The sequence below is a fragment of the Plectrocnemia conspersa genome, unplaced genomic scaffold, assembly GCF_051122295.1.
Source record: "Plectrocnemia conspersa isolate PC_06_02 unplaced genomic scaffold, ASM5112229v1 ptg000014l, whole genome shotgun sequence".
Classification (NCBI taxonomy): Eukaryota; Metazoa; Arthropoda; class Insecta; order Trichoptera; family Polycentropodidae; genus Plectrocnemia; species Plectrocnemia conspersa.
In genome coordinates this window covers 18318462-18338090 of record NW_028277178.1, presented here as the reverse complement: position 1 = coordinate 18338090, position 19629 = coordinate 18318462, and the positions used below count along the sequence as shown (strand labels likewise).

The 19629-nt window shown below is 35.2% G+C and overlaps 1 protein-coding gene and 1 long non-coding RNA gene across 5 annotated transcripts in view; one reads left to right on the top strand and one right to left on the bottom strand.

Annotated features, from left to right (window-relative positions):
• Positions 1–19629, top strand: part of Amph (amphiphysin) — a 54081-nt gene that overhangs the window by 5668 nt on the left and 28784 nt on the right. The window lies entirely within an intron of this gene.
• LOC148226428 (uncharacterized) lies at positions 14059–19324 on the bottom strand. Its single transcript, XR_015812407.1, has 2 exons — positions 15220–19324; positions 14059–15057 (listed from the first exon to the last, which is right to left on the bottom strand). It is a non-coding gene; the product is annotated as an uncharacterized LOC148226428 (long non-coding RNA).

The window sequence follows — 19629 nt, the reverse complement described above, 5'->3', positions numbered from 1 at the left end:
AGTTGCAAAACGTCCATTTTCTGTTCAAACCCATACCTAACCTAATGATAGTTCTAAAACTAATCATTTCTCACATGGAAAAATTAGCGGAAGAAGAAGTACAGACAGATGTCGCATCTCGCATATCGATATTACACTATGTTTTAAAAATATGATAGCTATCCTTACCGATATTAATATAAAAGTGCTGGTCAAAGAATATTCAAACCGAATTTTGGTAAATAAGAGGGCGAAAAACAATTATCACTTCTCAGAAGTCAAAAATTCACGCCAAAAGCAATAAAATAGTGCTGGCGCTAACGGTAACGAGCGTTCTCTAAATAAATGCTATTTAGATAATAGGCAAGAAGCCTATTTTTGTGATTAATTAATTCAATAGGAAAAAAGTTTTGCCGGTAAAGGTTGTATAAAAAAGAAGCTTCTGCTAACATAGAGGTATTTCTTATTCACACAACGCATCTGAAATAGTAGTTACAGTGCTATAATGCTAATTCCATAACCTTGAATCAGCTTCCTGAATGGTCAGAGGAGCGGCAGTTGATATAAATGCAAAGTAATCGCTATAAATAAAAAATGCCACATCTTACTTGTTTCAAGATTCAGATTCTTAATTTCAAAATTTATTCAAAATTTATTTTTTTGCCAGAAACCGAAATCTAATTAGTTTTATGAATCAGTGGAAAATAACAATTTCTACCTTGTAATTGGTTATTCACCGGGAGGGATGCGCCGGTATGTGTAAGGACAAAGGGCAGTATTAGTTTGTTCTTGCAGTAAAGTTGTAAAAATCGTTATTTTATCGCCCCTTTTACTTCATTTTTACTTAAAACATTAGCACCGCTAATATTTATTGTCCCAGGTTCGTTGACGGCTTTTGTATCCTAAAAATCTAGTGATTACTATGAAAAATGGACGGGAAATCATTTTAAAACTGGTTTTAAATTATATGTTAACACAGTTATTATTATGGTTATGTTATGTGTTATTTAACATAATCCTTGTCAAGACAAGTGTTTTTTTTATTTGCTTTTAAAATTATTCGTGTTTTATTTATGTGTTTTAATTCAGCCCTATACTCGTTCGCAATAATTCTGCGTGTATTTGTTTTTGTCCATGATTCTTTAAAATAAATTAGGTCTGCAATTATTACAATGTAAAATCATTACTAATTTCTAGTCATTATTTTTAGAAAACGATTATAATAGCATCGAATTGATGACCCTATAATCAAACTATGTAGATACAATATCTAGTTTTAGAATAATCAGACCACAATAATGACTAAGTACATCTAAACTAAACCATTATGTTTCAATTAGATATTATGCTATAGTTAAACAAAGCTGAGTACATACATAGTATATGTATTTGTACATAATTCATAGTCGGTATTTTAGCATGTAAAATAAATAAAAACGCGCATGTAAACCAAAAAATTAGACAAAAATGGTTATTCAAACAAATAAATCATTGTTTTTAAAACTGAGTTAAATGCTTCCAATTGTTCAAATTACTAGAAGTTATAATAAATGTAAAATTAGTATTTCATACATATAATTAAATATCGAAAAAACATGTTATAGAACATACATATGTATTTTTAGTTTGAACGATTATTGAATTGATCATAGATTACATGATTGCAATACTGATAACGATTAGCGTAAGTTTACAATATTGATAGTAGAAAGAAATTGGTCATGACTCTATTTTTAAACGTGAGACCCGACCGACCTTTATGGTTAGAATCAATAATATATATGAAAATTAGCTTGTGTATATAATTTGTTAATTCAGCGTGAATATACAATTTTATTTATTTTATTAAAAAATACATAGCAGTTTTATGGAATAGTAATTACTTAATAAAATGTGCTAAGGAAGCGGACTGACCATTACTCAATAGTTTATTTTATTAAAGTACGAAATATAAACTGCAGTTTATTGCGGTTTTAGATTTTCTTCAAATTGTTTATCAATGTATTTATATAACATTGTTTAATATGGAATTTATTTATATACATGATTTAATTATTAAAATTTCCACATAATTATCACATAAACACACTTCATCGATTACTATTATTTTTTAACCTTTATAACTTGTTGCGTTACTTATAAATATTTATAAAACTTGATCCAGATCGATTTATTTACGATACCATCTAGTCGTGTAATAAAACTATTATAGTTTATTTATACTATTTTTTAAAAATACTTTTCATTAAAAAAACGTCCTTTCTTTTGGGTACTCCTAATACGATTGGCATAATAGCGTTATGACATCTTTGGGTAAATTGAAAAGATGTAACTGTCTTATAAAAACGAATACTAAATTATCCTTCTTCATTAAACGAAAATTTTCATACAAGACGATTTATGCCATGTTGGCTTCCTTGTCTGATATATGCAATCATGCGTCACTATCCTTTATATGTGTTACTGCTTTAATTGCTGAAAATGGAACTCTTGTCAAAACTCTACTTGCGAATGATTCACAGTCTGGGCTCGTATTTATTATCGCTCGAGTGACATCGACCTCTCGGTAGTTGCATAGTCATTGTCACGCAGGCTCGCATAAACGCACATAATCGAATAACCAGAACTTTAGATCGAGAGAGCGAATGGTCCACGATCATGCGGTGTTTTCCACGCTCGGAATGAAAGTGGCGAGTAGTGGCGAAAACCTGTGTTGAAATTTCCATCATGAGAGCGGCGACAGGAAAAAAACTCACTTTTATTATACATGCCCAATGATAAATGACTTCAGGTTTTTTGAAATTGCCATGAAAGTCAAGTACTGGTGTAAAAAATCTCCGCTGCGTTTGAAATCTTTACGACTGTGATTTCACCTATGTTTACCTATCTGGAATGTTATTTCGCCTGCGAGCGTCTGCTTAATGTCCTTGTCAATTGCCTAGCGTGTATCATTTTGTTTGATTTGAGCCTTCTTTACGACTCCTTCGAACTCGATATACTAACATCCGAAAGATGTGTTTACGATATTGCTCGTAGAACGTGGGTAATGTGTTGCCTTTAGATACAAAATGGTTTCTTGAGATCGATTTAAACATTTCAATATCGTGCATGTTTACAAACCTATATATATGTACGACTTGGATTCAAATCCCTAATCTTTCAGATAAATATTAACGTTGAATTAACTAAAGTCGCGCTAAGGTTCTGCATCAAAGATATGTTAATAAAGTTGGCCTATAAATTAATTGAATGTACAAATCGAACTTTCTACGAGAATCCATTTCATATATTGTCGATTAAGTAAAACTAATGATTGTTGATTTATGCATGCTTTTACGTCAATTCTGGGTAATCTATGAAATTAATATAGTATGTCACTGTAAGGATAATAGTCTAAATAGTGTAATTTAGTAGAGTCACTCCGACAAAAATAAAGTCTGACGGTAGTTAGAGCATTAAAGATAGTAAATGTTAGACAAGAAGTATCGTCATTAAATGTATCCCAATTAAATATGTATTCGTATACATGAGACATTTGTTCCTAGTATTTATGTATATTTCAGTAATCGCGATTGGAACGCAGATTTTATGCGGAGCTCTAACACTACAGTCGACATTAAAGACAATTTAGCTGCTATGATTTTCGCATTAAAAAATCCATTACAATAATGCTTATTAAATTATGCATATCTCTAATAACATTTTGCATACCTGTTTGTTTAGCTTCCTAAACGAGTTGTTTCTATTCGAAATTATTTTCGTGAAGAACTTAATTTTTTTACTACTGCCACGTAATTGAGTTGGCGCGAAAGTATAGTGAAAAAAACAGTCGGTCAAGACCTTGGAGAATTGAATTGTTGTTTAGTATTTTCGGCATGTTGTTTGATGTTTTTTGAACTCTTGGCTCTTCGCATTTTTTGTAAAAACTTCACGGCTGTGCGAATCAAATTGGGTCGGGCTACTTTTAAGTGCGCTATTTCCACAAGTATCGCTATGTTTATTTTTAATTTTCTGATGATTTCTAAAAAGTACCATACAAAACACATCCGAGACTGTTACTTGAATCACTAGTGCCTATGTAAAGTATTTTTGAAACGAACGAGTGTAGTGTTTTTCTGTTGCTTTCTCGTGCAGGTTAAGGCTTCCAAACCGGGTACCCGATTCTTTTCATTTTAATATAATGTTTAATTTTTTTAAATTTAGAAATTAGTTAAATCCTTCCGGGCAACGATATTCGATGCTTCCAAGAAGTCCGTTAAAATCACAGCTGCATACAGAGTAGGTAGTGATAAGCGGGGTATCAAAAAGGTTAAATGAATTATGATTAAAATTCAAGATAAAATTCAAAATCCAATATATATAATATTCGTAAATTTGAACTCCGAGTCAGTTTATAATAGTTGACAAAAATTACCCGGAATGGAACCGGGTACCCGGTTCTTTTATAAAAATATCCGATAAGCGGATAATGAATTTGGGCGTTAGGTTCTAACATTCCTTACTGAAATTTTTTTTTGGCATAGTTTTTCTGGTCCGACCAAAAAACCGAGCCCATGCCAGTTGGTCGTTTTTGCATGATAATGCACCAGCGCACAAAGCGAAGATTCTATAATATTTCAGAATAACAAAGGTCTTCTATTTGTTTTTTGATCAGTTCTTGCGGATTTAAGACATATGGGATATATATTTGAAATAACGTTTACGATATTTGTTTTGCCTATCTAAACCAGAAAACTAGTACATTATATTTTTATGATGGCTTTTTAGCTCTTGATATTTTAAAGCCTTAAAAAATCATATAGCTTTATATATATATAATTAGTAATCCGCGTCTCTCTTTGCCCGGGAATGAGATATAACACAAATAAACCAGTGATTAAGTTTGAGAGAGCCATTCATGTTATATTTACATACATTAGATAAAATTAGACAAACATAACTATTCATCTGAAATTAAACACATTATGATGAGTTTTCTCTTCGATGTGCTCAAAATTTTCTTCAGGCAAAGAACGGAGTGATTATATAATACTATCCTCAGGGTCCTATTGTGCCACTAAGCATTATATATCTATATCAGACCAGTGAAAATATGCCAAATATAATGTAATTCAGACAATTTGTATATACTTATACAGATTCTATTTTATACATAATAATTATTTTTATAATAAAAATGGGTAATGTAACACAAGATTTGGTCAAATATTTGTTTTCTCAAGTTTACGACTTTACAAGTGTTGCACCTTGACCGCAAATTGTTAATATCAATTAGCGTTCGCGTGTCAATTGTGCCACCAGAAACAATACGCTCGTTTATAACATTTTGTAATAAATTATTATCCGACGATCGATTGGAAAAACAACATATCTCTATAAATAATACGCATTACAAATACGTTTTTTTATATGCAAAATAAAAAAGCATATAACGCAATACGATCAATTAACGTAGTTTATTGGATGTGACTATTCCTTTGTTCTAATACTTCACTTTCACTCGCATCTTATTCTTGTTGTTATGCTAATTTTGGTAAAACGTAAAATTTTAGTTTCTTATTATTATATTCGATTGCGTAATCGAATTTTGAATTAGCATAGCGTAACTAATATCGATACTGTTTAGTGCCAGCCAGCGTCGAAAAATATATAAATGGTAGAGATGCACACATACAGCAGATTTAATATCGGCCTTGAGTTATATTGGATATTGATAACTGCTGAATATACATTACCGCTAATATGATTCATATTATAAATAGTGTTGCCAACAGTTCCGGATTGACTGAGATTGTCCCGGAATTGAAATCGCCGTTCAAGATCCTGGTTTACTCAAATTGTCCCAGTTTAGAGCTTCATAGTTTTGGTAAGCCTAATTATAAAGCATATTTTTCCCTATTGTGTGATATGAAATAAAGAATTAAAAAGTTAAGCTCAATTAGCGAATCATAGACGCATTTGTCAAAACTCGCGCCTGCTTCCTTTCAGTGTGATTAATTAAGGAGCGCATCCGCAACAAGCATATTCACACGGAAATAGACAAGAAGGTACTTTCATCTTTCTCAATTATGACATTCGATCTCCGGAGTATGTACGTGCATCCTTGCCCAAATAGTGGCGCAAACTAATAAATGTGCTGTATCTAAATCAGCTACTCTTGATTTAAATCACAGCTATTTGCCATAGCGTTGTTTTGCTAGAATTGTACAGTATTATTTATGCGACTCTCGCACATGAACACGATTCCTACCCCTACTGTTGTCAACCTTTCTAAACACTTAGGCTAGGCGCGCACTAGGCAACTTGGCTGCCGCAGCCAGAAAAGACAGCGCATAGAAATATATTGGGTGCGTGAAATATGCCGCCTACGCGGTAGCCACTACTGCTCTGTCCGTTTGCAACTATTTATTTTCTGGCAACTATTTATATTTCATAGCCATTCTGCTATGCAAAAAGGTGTTTTTCTAGATTTATTGTTCCAAAAGAAGAAAGAATTTGAGCCCGAATTTTTAAAAATATTTTTTTTTATAAAACATAGTATTTTAATTAAAATATTTATAAGGTTTTAGAACCCTAAGGGTGTGACTTCGTAGCCAGTGTGACGCTTGTTGGAATCTAGTTTTATTAGATTATATCATATTACAATTGCGACAGACGATAAATGGCGAGATGTTTTCTCCGAGCGGTGGTGGAGAAGCTGGCGCAGGGATGATGCCCGTGGGAGGTGGCGTGGCAGCGATAGTATAGCGAAGGATGATCCCTCTCTGCTACGGTGGTGCTCGTATGGAAGAGTCCCTCTCGGGATGTGAGCGCCCATGTTGCCCGCGGGCGGCTGCTGTTCTCTTCGAGTGGCTGCTTGTGACTACTTTCTCCTTATCGGAGTCCAGGCTTAAGTATCCAGGGCTGCAAAGCTTACTGACCAATCACAATCATGCAGCGATCATCCAGCCAATAGATGTACTGGTTTCTTAGAACAGCGAAATAAGTATACGCCTTTAGAAAGCGACATTTGCTTGATATGCATTGTCCAAGGTCGTATACTGCAACGGGAATCTTGTGGTTCTGGTGATTTTTTATATCCGTGACCGTTTCGGAATAAAGAAATATTCTTTCAATGCACCGGAGAATCCTCGCGTGTCATTTATGATTTTTTCTGGTCGTAACGAGGCTTTGTGTGTTCCCAATCCTTTACGCTATTGTCTTGTTTCCTTGTTGCTGGTTAATTATTTTTTTCACAGTACAATACCCCACATATTAAATATATCAAAACAATAGTTGCCGGGATATTCGAATATTTTGGTTTTGCTAATCAATATATATGGTGAATCATGCGAGCGGTACTTCATTATTATTTTTCGGTCACTTAATTAAAATAATAATAAGAATGTCAATACCTAATCACCAACTTTCTGTAACACTCGTCATTAACGCATACGATGTAACATATCATACTCATCTGATATTTCTCGACAGATATGTATGTATTTAAATTGTTTGAATCATATTTTTTTTATTTTAAACTACGACATAAATTTGTAACTGCTGGCAAATCAATAAAACACAGCTAATTTCAAGCGTTTAGTACAAGTGTTCGCCTCGGCTTCGAATATAATTCGTGATCTATAATGGGCGTCTAAATTCATTTTTGTTTTTGCAATAAACGTCGCGATTTTTTGCCGGCGCGAACAGGTTAACGGGCAAACATGTTTGCGCCTTGTTTTTACGAAACGGTAAATTATTATATATTATTATGTGTGTATCTACACGTATGCGCCGTTGTATCTATATATTTATTCTCCCTGGTCCACGAATCTCCTTCGCTTTGCTCTGCCCACTCGACCGGCCTTGACTTTCTCGCTTGTAAAAATATTTAATGGGCCGAAATCGAGAAAGGCGCATTCTTGGATACAATTTTCTATGTTGATATTGAATATCCTGTAGACGTTTGCCAGCGATTGTGATGTTTGATGCTACGTGACTGAAACGTATCAAAAGCGAAGAGCGTATTATGGCACTCAAAACATCGTTTCGTATTGTAGCAGTATTCAAGACATTGTTAAAATTCATGGGAATGCACTCAAATTGATCGAATCTTTATAGCTCATTGCCTTTTATGACTTGAGAAAATTTAAATTTTCCGCGTTTCGATCGATGAGGAAATATCTATTAATGTACATAGACATGTATGTACGCCCAGTGGCGATCGTTCTTCCATTCGGTCAGATACGCAAAAGGCCCGCTCTGCAATAACCCTCGGAGCATATCTCACGTTACGCCGTGCCGAGCACGCAACGACGGCGAAAGTGAATTATTCCTCTAGAGTAGATAATGGACGTATACTGGAACATTAGTATCCGAGTTCGATTGCACCCGCGCAGAAATGTGCAGGTGGATTGCGTAAGCGCCTAGGGCGCCTCGTCTATCATCTTTAGCACGGTTAATTATCGTTAACGAGCGGCTCTAACATGCCATTAAATTTACTCTGTAGAAATATGTTATTTAAATCAACAGATATTGATACGTCTTCAGTTCATAATTTATGTTGATTAAAGCTTCAGATTGATATTGACAATGATATGAATACCCAACTCTATAATATGTTCACATGTCACGCCTTCCATCAAATATTATACTTGGTGCAAATATAGTTCTTATCATCTGCAGACGTAGAGCGTCTTGATAAGCAGCGGAAGGTTAGCATCCAAGCAATGTTTACGGTTGTGAGGTAAAAAATATGACGTAAACGTAATTTTTGAGCGTGACCGTCACAGTGACGGCGGTAATTGTGTCACCGCTGTGTGAAAATGCGACAGTGACACAATCGGATTTAATAATTAATAACCGTGCGTTATGGGGTTTGTGTCTTGCATATTATCGCAATCGCAGTATTTCCATTATGCAATTGGACAACAAGGAAGAGCGCGTTAAAATTTTGTTATTTTAAAACGCTCCCAAGCGCGATGTTTCTCAAACCGCTGCTGATTAATCGTAAGTGAAAGGAGCGGTACTGCTATTTATTATACTGCGTTAACGGGCATGTATGAAAGTTATTGTGGCGCATTTGCATTATTGAGAATTATGCGTTTTTAAATTTCCATAAATATAGTTATTGGGCGTATGTACGAATAAGTTAACTAACATTCTCCAAATTTATTACGCTAATTTGATTCCATCAGAAATTTGGTAAAGGATAGAGAAAGAAGATAATTAATATTCTTAGAGGGTGCAAATATCAGCGATTTGCCGTATTCTGACGTCAGTGGCGAGCATTACAGTATCGATAGTAGAGTGACACAACTTCAGTTTCCGAACTTAATATCAATTAAATGGACCGTTTGCAGCAGCCGATCCTTTCGATGTAATTTTCGATTACTTTTTCGTATGTTTCTGGCGGTATCGCGGCTATAACTTGGCAGATGTTGGTTTTTATATGCACCTCATTCCTTGGTATTTAGCACCGACCATCGCATTATGCTTTTAAACCGTTTAAAAGACTTATGGACCACTTATGGATTTGTACTAAGCTATCTACTTTTGAAATTTCAATTAAAAAACTACAGGTCGTATGATAATGAATATTTATTTCACTAAAATAACGCAATTGTGATTAAAAATAAAATCTAAATTTCCGCCATACCGCCGCTGGCATTCCTTGAATCTGGCAACTAGGTATTGAAACACTGACTCAAAGCACATGGGACTCTTGACGAATATTCGCCTTAAGTTGGGTTATTGTGGCTGGTTTATTCAAGTACACGACTTGAGATAGCCCATAAAAATTAAGAGATCTGAACTAATTCAGGCGACCCTCGACTTTCGCACATAATTGGTTCCTGAAAATGTGTGCGAATGTTGAATGTACGAAAGTCGAAAGAAGTAAAAAAAATTGAAATTGTGTGTATTTTAAAATATTTATTTATCAAGTAAATATAAGATGTTTAAGAGGCGTTTAAGAGACACGTTTAAGTGGGGTTTGCGGGTGTTTCCTTTGAAAAGTTATCAAGAGTTAACTGTTTTCCACTCTTCTTTTTCTTTTCTTCATATAGTATTTTATAACATGCTATGTCTTTATTGATCGCCCTACGCACTTGAGATATGTGTTCTCCATTGGGATCACAATCTTCCATAATATTTAAAAATTTGTCAAGGTGCATGAAGGCTTCATTCATATTTTTCATTGTTAAAGAGTTTTCCAAAATAAACCTGTCTCATCTATATTAAATATTTGGCTAGAGGAATATTCTACATCTTCAATAATTTTGGATAATTAGGAAATAAATTCTTTTGCGTCATCTTTATCCGCATCAGCCGATTCTCCAGTAAATTTAATATTATGAAAAGAATACCTCATTTTAAAATTGTAAAATCAACCGTTACTTGCTTGAAAAACCGTGTTTAAACCTTTTTTTAATCTATTCTTCCAATCTTTGTGCAAACTAAGAGCTTTTGCTCGAATAATTGAAATACTCAGAGGGACATCTTTTTGATGTTGGTCAACGATCCACGATGACAAAGATTTTCCATTTTATCCGTGTTTTTTTTGCTGTGTTTTTTTGGAAACATATCTTTAAAGATTGCGGAAATATATCTTTATTATCCACAATTTTGAACGTATTTCTTAATTATATTTTTATTTTGCAAAATTGAACATATCCTAGACCTGTTTGTATCATACGAACGTCCGATTGAAGCAAAAGATTCACCACTATCAGAACAACTCTACGCGATATTAGTTTGTTATGAAACATTTCCTTCTCAATGGGTATAGTCACATTGGATGCATGGCAGGTTGCCCAATCTTGCACCGATTGCATATTTTATGGATAGAGTTTTAAGTCCAGCTTCAAAATTCAACGCAAAATTGATATTGATATCGCTATAGCAGCAGAACGCTTGCGAGTCGACAAGCCCGGATGTTCTCGTACAGATTCGTTGACTTGCGCGACATTCTCTTCGCTTCTCCTGCTCCGTAGCCGCCCGGTTTTCTTCTTATTTCGCGTTGAACCGTTCTCCTCCTTGAACCACGATTAAATTAAATTAACACTGTGTAATCGGCAATAAGCGCGAAACGGCACATAAGAATCTTTGTTTTTGCATAACTGTTTTACGCAGAACGCGCGGTGTTCCCCCGTGAAGCGATCTATTGTGACTAAATTTCAAAGGACAAAACTTCCGCTCGCCCGTCCTTTGCACGGAATTTTATTCAATCTATCGTATTATTTAATTATCATTTTTTTATATTTTTTATTTCTGGATTACATATCATTCTTATAGGCGCTCATGTAATCCTCTCTAGTGGCAATTTCAATATGCCACATTATTTACAATAATTGGAGAACAATCGAACGTGATGCTCCCAGCGCGGCTGACCCGTGAATCAACTGTGACTTTTAACTTTCGCTGTTAAATAACGATATAGTAAAGGTCAGTCGCACGAACTGCCTCGAATCCCGTGTAATACACACTTTACTTGCGTCAATTTTCACATCTGTTCACATACCGCGCGTTTGTGTGCATGTTCCGCATTTTGTGAACGCGCGCTTATTAAGTCCTTTCGGAACGAATCGAAGAGTCGTTAAGTCGCAGCGGCGTCAATCAATCCATCGTTGGCCGTCGCCCATAAATAATTTTATAATCGCTCTTCATCTCTCCGCGTGCGTTGTATTGTCTTCTTCTGAATAGAGATAGATGGGGAGGCCCAGACGAGTCGCGTTTGCGCTACATTGGCAGAGGCAACGGTACAAGTCCGACATTTGGCACAGTTCCCGCGACCGTCCGGGGTATTTCCGTCAACTTGTTCCACTGTTCAACGCCCTTAGGGCAATAGACTGTCATTTTGTCGTCGTAACTGTTACATCACTCCGATGGACCTTGCTCACCTTCACCGAACTGCATCAACCTTTAGAGTATACGCTGAGCAAATCGGCTTTAATCGCGAGTTTCCGCGATAATGCCTCCAGTATCTACAAACCCACACATGTGTATAAAAATTAATGAAATTCTCGATCTTAATAGTGCTTTCTTATTATCGCTAGCCAGTGTTAATTAAGCGCCGCTTCGGTTATCTGATTTTGAAACGAAACGTTTCGATTCACGCATTCTACTCTTTCCCCTTTTAATTAAGTATATTGGATTCTGGCTTTTGGGACAAATATTTTGTTGATATTTGTGAAACCTTGATGTGGATGTCAGCAAACGCTGGTGTCCGATCGTAGAACGTCACTTTCGCTTCGTGAGCATAATGATGCTATCTGCAACTCAATTAAAAAAGCATAATCTGCAACGCAATTAGAATGTGCATATAATGACTAAAATATGGCATTAAATGCAATGACTTTTTATCAAAGATTATGATATAATTATTTTGCAGTTAATGTATTGTATTCCTTAAAGCAGTGGAAATTTTGTTTTGGCATATTGTCAATGATGAGCGTTGCAGTAAATGAGTGATCACGATCGATATTAGATGAAACTAAAAAATCTTATTTTACCTTTGAAATTCGAGACATTTGGCGATTTTTTTTTTTGGATGTTTTAAATCGATGATTTTGTGACAGTGACTGATCTGCCTTGGGAGTTGAAAATGTCTGCAGTCTTTAAGACTTTGACACAATGAAACTAAAAAGTATTTTACTATCGTGATTCCTTTGTTTACTTTATTTAGTTTTCCATTAATAAACAACTTTCCGGAAATATTCCGAAGCAAGTTAACATGTAACACGAACGCGGAAAGTTGTAACAATCAATTGTTTTACACTTTGCATGCAGCTTACTTCATGCAAATCGATACTTATATAACGCACGCGTCACACTATAATGCACGACAAGAAAACCATAATGGTGCCGTCACAATAATTCGAGTCTGTGTAAAAAGTAAATTATTGCAAAATTGCTCGTTGTTTTGCGGTGTTGCTTTTAATATTACGCTTGATCGCGCGCTGTCGAGTAATAATTTTGCGGCTTTTATGTGGATATTATTTTATGTGTGAATACATTTCGGTAGACGCAAAAAAGTATGAATTGTGAGAAGCGACGTACGCGTCATGTGAGCGAGGATCGACGCTCAGGGTCATGCCGGCAGAAGTAACGGCGAATAGCGGTGCTGCTCCACCAGATACTACTACTCTGCGGGCATCAAGAACAGGTAGCACCGGCGGAGTCGGCCTTAATTCCACCTGATCCCAGCCGACTTTGACCTTGCGCCGGGAACGACAATGAACGGAACTGATGCATCCGGAAGATGTCTGAACGAGCGTTTTTTTGCTCTCGTATCATGTGCAGCAAATTTAATTCGATTCAATATGAAGTCACAACGTCTCGACTCTCATTTGGCAGACGGTCAACTCTTCATACATATATGTGAAACGTACTGCCGGCTCCATGGCGATTCAGGTCAGTCGAACGAGTTTGGAATGGAGCTCTCTTCCTCGCTAGTTCTACTCCTCCGTCCTTCCTCGTTCTTGCCGGTCTATTTGCGAACGGAAGACGATATAGTAATTTTCTATTATAGCTATGCAAAATATCTTGATTTATGTTTCTGAAAATTTTGGTAGTAAAACTTACTTAAATTGGGTCAATTTATTAATCCCTTAAATCCATACTTACGCGTAAACACATAAAAATATCAACTATGTGAAGGATAATCCAACTTCAGTTTCAAACTTTTTCTTAAAAAATAACACACAAACCCCTTAGCACTCCAATGACTTTTTCAAAAAATGTTCAACAACTCCAAGCCATTTTCAGAGAATTTGGTCAATAATTTAGTTTGAAGAATTACAAAGGGGTGATACTTTTTAAAACAATCCCTTGAAATAAAGCTGGAAATTGTTTCACAAGTTTGAAGTAAGACACAGACTATTGTATCAAGCACCCGCTACATCTGCCGCGCAATCCTAGGCAGACCATTTTTTATTAATTCTAGATGTTGAATGAATGGGTAATTGGTCGTAGAATGAGAACTTACCTGATGTATCCAATACAAAAAATATCAAAATAGATCCAAATTATTTGAAAAAGAGCTTGAAGTAAATGGTCATAATCTTCCCGTAAATTTCGATACACATTTCGTACAGAATTGTTATTTCTGTAGAACAATTGAACGATTTTAACGCGTTGAGCAGTGATTAAGCGATTCATTTCGTTAATGTGTTGTTGCAAACTACTATCTGACACTTTTAATATGCGTGATTATTGACAGCTGTCTGTCTACAGTGCTATCAACATAGAAAACTCGAATTGGATCAGTCTTTATATATTAGATGACGACCATTGATCATTTTATTAGCCTCTTCGAAGCCATACAATCGTCAATTTTACCACTAAATGCATTAGGTCACGCTCTTTGACAACTCAATAAAATCATTGTGTCGCATTTATGGCCGGTTTGATTCAATCTAAAATTTAATAACATCAATCTATTGAACGTGCCTTTATATCACGACTATTACGCTTTCTTTCCGTTTTCACGAAAGAACACTGTGGCTTCTTAATTATTTACACTTTAATAAATATCGATAGTCTATTGGGTTACTTTGTGTGATTATTTGTTATTTCAATTGAAACCATATTCTTCTGTGGTCCGCTTTGGACACTAGCCAGGGTCAGTTCTGAACGGTTCCGGAAGACGGCGACTGGCGACGAACTTTCCATCTGGCTGCAAATACAATTCTTAGAGCTTGTTGCCCTATAACTGCATAAGATCAATGACCATTTTGCTCTTGTTTTCATTTGTCGAATTCGTTTCCCTAGACCTACATAAAAAACGTCATCCGCGTAACGATTTTCTGAAACCACCCCACCAGCGATTTGAGGATAAATATCGCCCCATGCATAACCGAGAAAGGCCTACTTTTTTGATTTTTTACTTAAACAGACTTCCAAAATTTGTCACGAAAAGCGATAAAATTGTGTCCACGCCATCGCAGATTTTCACACTCGAACTTGCCTTATTTTTGCTTAAGTAATAAAAGAAAACTTTTCCGAAGGTGTTCGTGCCAGATGTTTAAAAATATGCATACTTTTTCGGAAAATCGAAAGTATTTTAATGACTAACATTTTTTGCGATTTTCTATTACTCTAACCGGCCGCCGGTTTTATCTTTGCTTTGGTGATCTAAGAATCCGCTCCGATAAGAAGAGATTACGCATGGGAATCGGCAGAATGCAAAACGATTTAGGGCTATTTTTCTTTTTCGATAATCCAAAGATTTTTTATATTGTTTTTGTAATGTAGTAACACCTGTTATTGACAATTGTCTCACGATTATTATTGACGGCCGAAGGAACCTTAATATTTTGGTAAAACAATTGGAGAATATCAACTCTGAACTAAGCTCAAAATTTCAACGGGCAATTAAATAGAAATTATATAATCAAAGAAACCAGACATTGGTGTCATTAATTAAATATTTGCAAAATCCAGAATCTTACACTAGTCAAAAAAATAATGACTTTTTAGTTATTTTTCAAAAGCCAAAATATGTAAAATAGAGAAAGAAATTATTCGAAGATTATTTAATGGCTTGACGAATTCTAAGGACCCTCGCAACTTCATTAATCATTAGAATCCATTGAAGAAATTGAAAAATTATCATTGGTGCAACAATTAAAAAAAGATTTTATTTTCAGCCTTACAGAGAGTAGTGTAAGAAAACCAACATCTTACGGATTAATGGAGAAAAAATCCAAAGTATTTGCATCGACGGGAAAAAGAACAATTAACTTACAGTGCCTTGTTGATTAAACAACATCAACACAAAACGAGAGGAATTATTTTGTGGCAGATTTTTTTTATCAAAAAAGAAAGAACGAGGTGTTAGATTCTACTTTAGATACCATGTGTTTTTTAAAGGGTTATTTTAAGAATAACATGTTATAATGTATCTGCAATATTTTATTGTATTACATTCATTTTTTCATTCATCAAAATTTCTCGAGAAATTTTCTCATTTTTCGAGTAATGAAAATCATCGAGAAATCAGAATGCCTAAATTAATGTATATTTAATCATATAAGATATTAGTTTCACGAACAGTTTTACCTTGATAATGGTTATTTTCGTGCTAATTGACGACACGAGTGAAACATGCGTACCTTGTCATGCCATGTGCGTGCTAGTTTTCCTACACAAAACATGACAGGGACGTACATCTAGCTTTCTCTACGCATGTCGACAATCGTCGACATTTCTTTCTTCCTCTTTAGTGCCATTTGTCTTACATCGTCCTAATCGAAGCGTGGGAAACGTGTAAATCTACTCTTCAATACGCCCGTTGAAGCTTCTCTGATTCATCAAATTCTATTGCTATTCCGCGAAACGACGTATGTTTATTATATCAATTGCAATGTTTAATAATTGTTTCTTTTTTGCTTCTCAATCTATCTGCAAAATCGCTTCTTAACGCGACTATGACATGCGAATCCCGAATAAGAACGAGCATTTCTCATAACTTCGCCGTTTTATAGCACGAATATTTCATATGTATACGATACGAGCTTTATTTCTATTGTGTTTTTACAACTTTGCACCCATCCCACCATTTCATTGTCTGTCGCTGAACTCAACAGATGTAATCTGACGACGACGAAGAAAAAACGTCGAAAAATGTTTTTTTGACGACAATGTTTGCGTTATTAATTTGGGCATTGTTTTGCGAAAATTGCCCGCCGTACTGGCGCGCGTTAATCAAATCGCTTTTTTATTTTATAATTGCGCCTGACAGTCGTAATAATTGCGTGTGACTTACCTAAAAACCGTATAAATAATGCTCTATTAATTTTTAAAGTATAATGAGCGTATTCCGTGTGCATGCATGTAAATACGCCCGAGGTAAAAGGAAGTATGTATCTAAATTTTCGTTAATCGAAATTTGCCTGCAGAGATATTTTACTATCGATCGTGATCACGAGTGTACTGCAACGCTTATCATTATCAACTTTTTCCGTTCACGTATTTAAAATCATACATTACATTTAGTGCGATGTTATAAATGTCTTATTTTAGGTATTCTCATATGTTTCGCATTGTTTAAATCTGGTTTGTGGCAATAATCGACTTATTAATTCAATTCACATAACTCAGTCAGATTGACATGAGCTGTAGATTAAATCTAAATAGCCTCGCTCTAAATTAAAAACTTCAATCAAAACGAACGTAGAAATCTCGAGTATCCGTATTCGTATACGTATCCATCCGTAATGTATACAGATTCGCTTTTATTGATCTGCCGCAATGCACAATCCGAGAGACGTGTTTGCTCAACGAAACCGCTCACGTTTTGGAATATAAAACGATAAATTCACGCCTGTGTGTATAATATTTTAAAAAGCTTACGTTTTCGCATAGTACGTATACAATATGGATTTAAGTACAACACCGTCCTACGTAGCCTCTGCCCACTTGGTTTACTCAACCCTGGCGCGATAATAAATCTCGTCAAACACTCACAGTATACTACTGGCATGAAATAGCTTTTGGAGTTGAAAACTGAGTGTAAACACTGTGAAAAACGCAGTCAAGTCACAACAAATCACGAAGATATACGAATTCCTTCTATATATAGAGCTTGTTTAGATTTTAACCCTATTTTTCTGAGAGTATTTGGAGCTTCGTTTACATACAGACGCTCTATCAGTTGCCAGATGTTCTAATTTAAGCAAAAAAATATTAGCTTAGGATAATTCTTGGTCAGACTAAAGTTTATGGTTTGTATGAAGCTGTTCGACTATTTGTTTAGTATTTATATCGACCTACGCCTTCTACAATTAATCGGTCCCTTTTTATCTTGCTGTTTTAAGAAGTAAAGAATGATAAAGGACACTTTTGCCTAAAGACTATGCGCATATATGTATAGAATGATTGAAAAGACACTTTCGCCTAACGACTATGCGCATAAATATATTGTTTTTATATTTCCTCACCACTCTAATTACAAGAAGTTACTGTCTTTCATCTCCCTCGCTTTTCTTTCGTCCAGATTGAGAACTTCATTCTCGCATTTCAAAGACAAAGTCACGCCAATTTTTTTCCTGTTGTCAAATTGTATTAAGTCATCGATTTTTTTTAAAATAAACTCACTTTTAACATTTTTTTACATTATTTACACGCATGCAGTGGGTGATATTTTTTTATTTCAAATCAACAGATTTCCCCATTGCGTCATGATGGCCGTTATAAACACAAATGGTATTTAACATTGCACATACATTAATATAAATACAATACTCAACTCAAACTTTTCCTCATGGTATTTAATCCCGGGAGTCTTGATTCGCACATTTGTAATTTTATTTCATATTTTTTTTAATGTGACTCGAGATCCATTTTGTTTCATAAAACATAAACCTTTTTTGGTATATCGAAATTGATTATTTTTACGTCGGAGCTAGTAAAGATTTTTTTTATTATTTCTGTACAGACAATAAATCTAAACTTGACCTTGTTTTTATAAGGTAGCACTTGAGATTTATAACGGAATAACATCATCAATACAAAAATAATGTTGATACATCACTGATATTTTCTCATCCCGGATTTTGTAACGTAAAGTTCCCATGAGTCGGGGTTATATTCGGGGGACATGATATCGGGATTCATACGATGAGGGACCCAAAAGTAACGAGACTCAGGCTTTGAAGGGGAGGGACGTTAGGCGAATAAGTTTTGAGTGATAGTGTGTTGTAGATGGAACCAGTATGAGTCAGTATGCGATGTTTCGTGCGTAGCATTTTTTTTCACCAAAACAACTTTTCTTTGTGATGCTTTGAAATCTACGACTGGTTTTCGCGGCTTTAAAGGGGTGAAATGCCGATTGAAGACCAACCTCGTTCCGGACGCCCCTCAACTTCAAGGGTGCCCATGAAGATCGTCGCCTTCTATATGGAAATATTGAAAATATTGAGAGAGTATCAGGAAGAAAGGGGTGAATCTTTGTCACACAAGAGATTGGTTCTTCCATCACGACAACGCACTGGCTCACACCGCGTTGTCTGTGAGGCAATTTTTGAGCAAAAACGGAGTGACACCGATTATTCACTCGCCCTCCTCACATTACCTGCCCCCTGTGACTTATTTTTGTTCCCTTGTTTCAAAAGGGACATGAAAGGAAAACGTTTTGGAACTGTGGAGGAGGTGAAACAAAAATCGCTGAGTTCCAGAACTGTTTTGAACAATAGAAAAAGTATTTGAATAACTGTATATTGCTCAATGGAGATCAATGGTGATCAAAATTTGGTGTAAAAATATTGAAAAATAAAAAGTCTCGTTGTTTTTGGGTCCCCCCTCGCACGCACACTCTTTAACATACATGCTAATATTTGAACGAAATATTAATTATAACAATAAATATTAAATAATAAAATATATGGTACACACCAAAAATAGATGAGCACCATCCCACATACATTTTTCCAGCTCCTAAATAAATACCTTAAATAAATGCACACAAACAATTCGTTTTATGGAACAAAATACTTATTTAAATGCACATATTTCTTAAAATAATTCCCTGTTAAATCGCATCTCTTCAAAAAGTGCTTCATTGAGTCGACGCTACGTCGAGAATGAACGCTCCTAGCAAAAAGGCACTAAAAGGAGTACCTTGCTTCTTTGGAATTCCAGACAATGGAGCCTTATTTGAGGACGCTACGA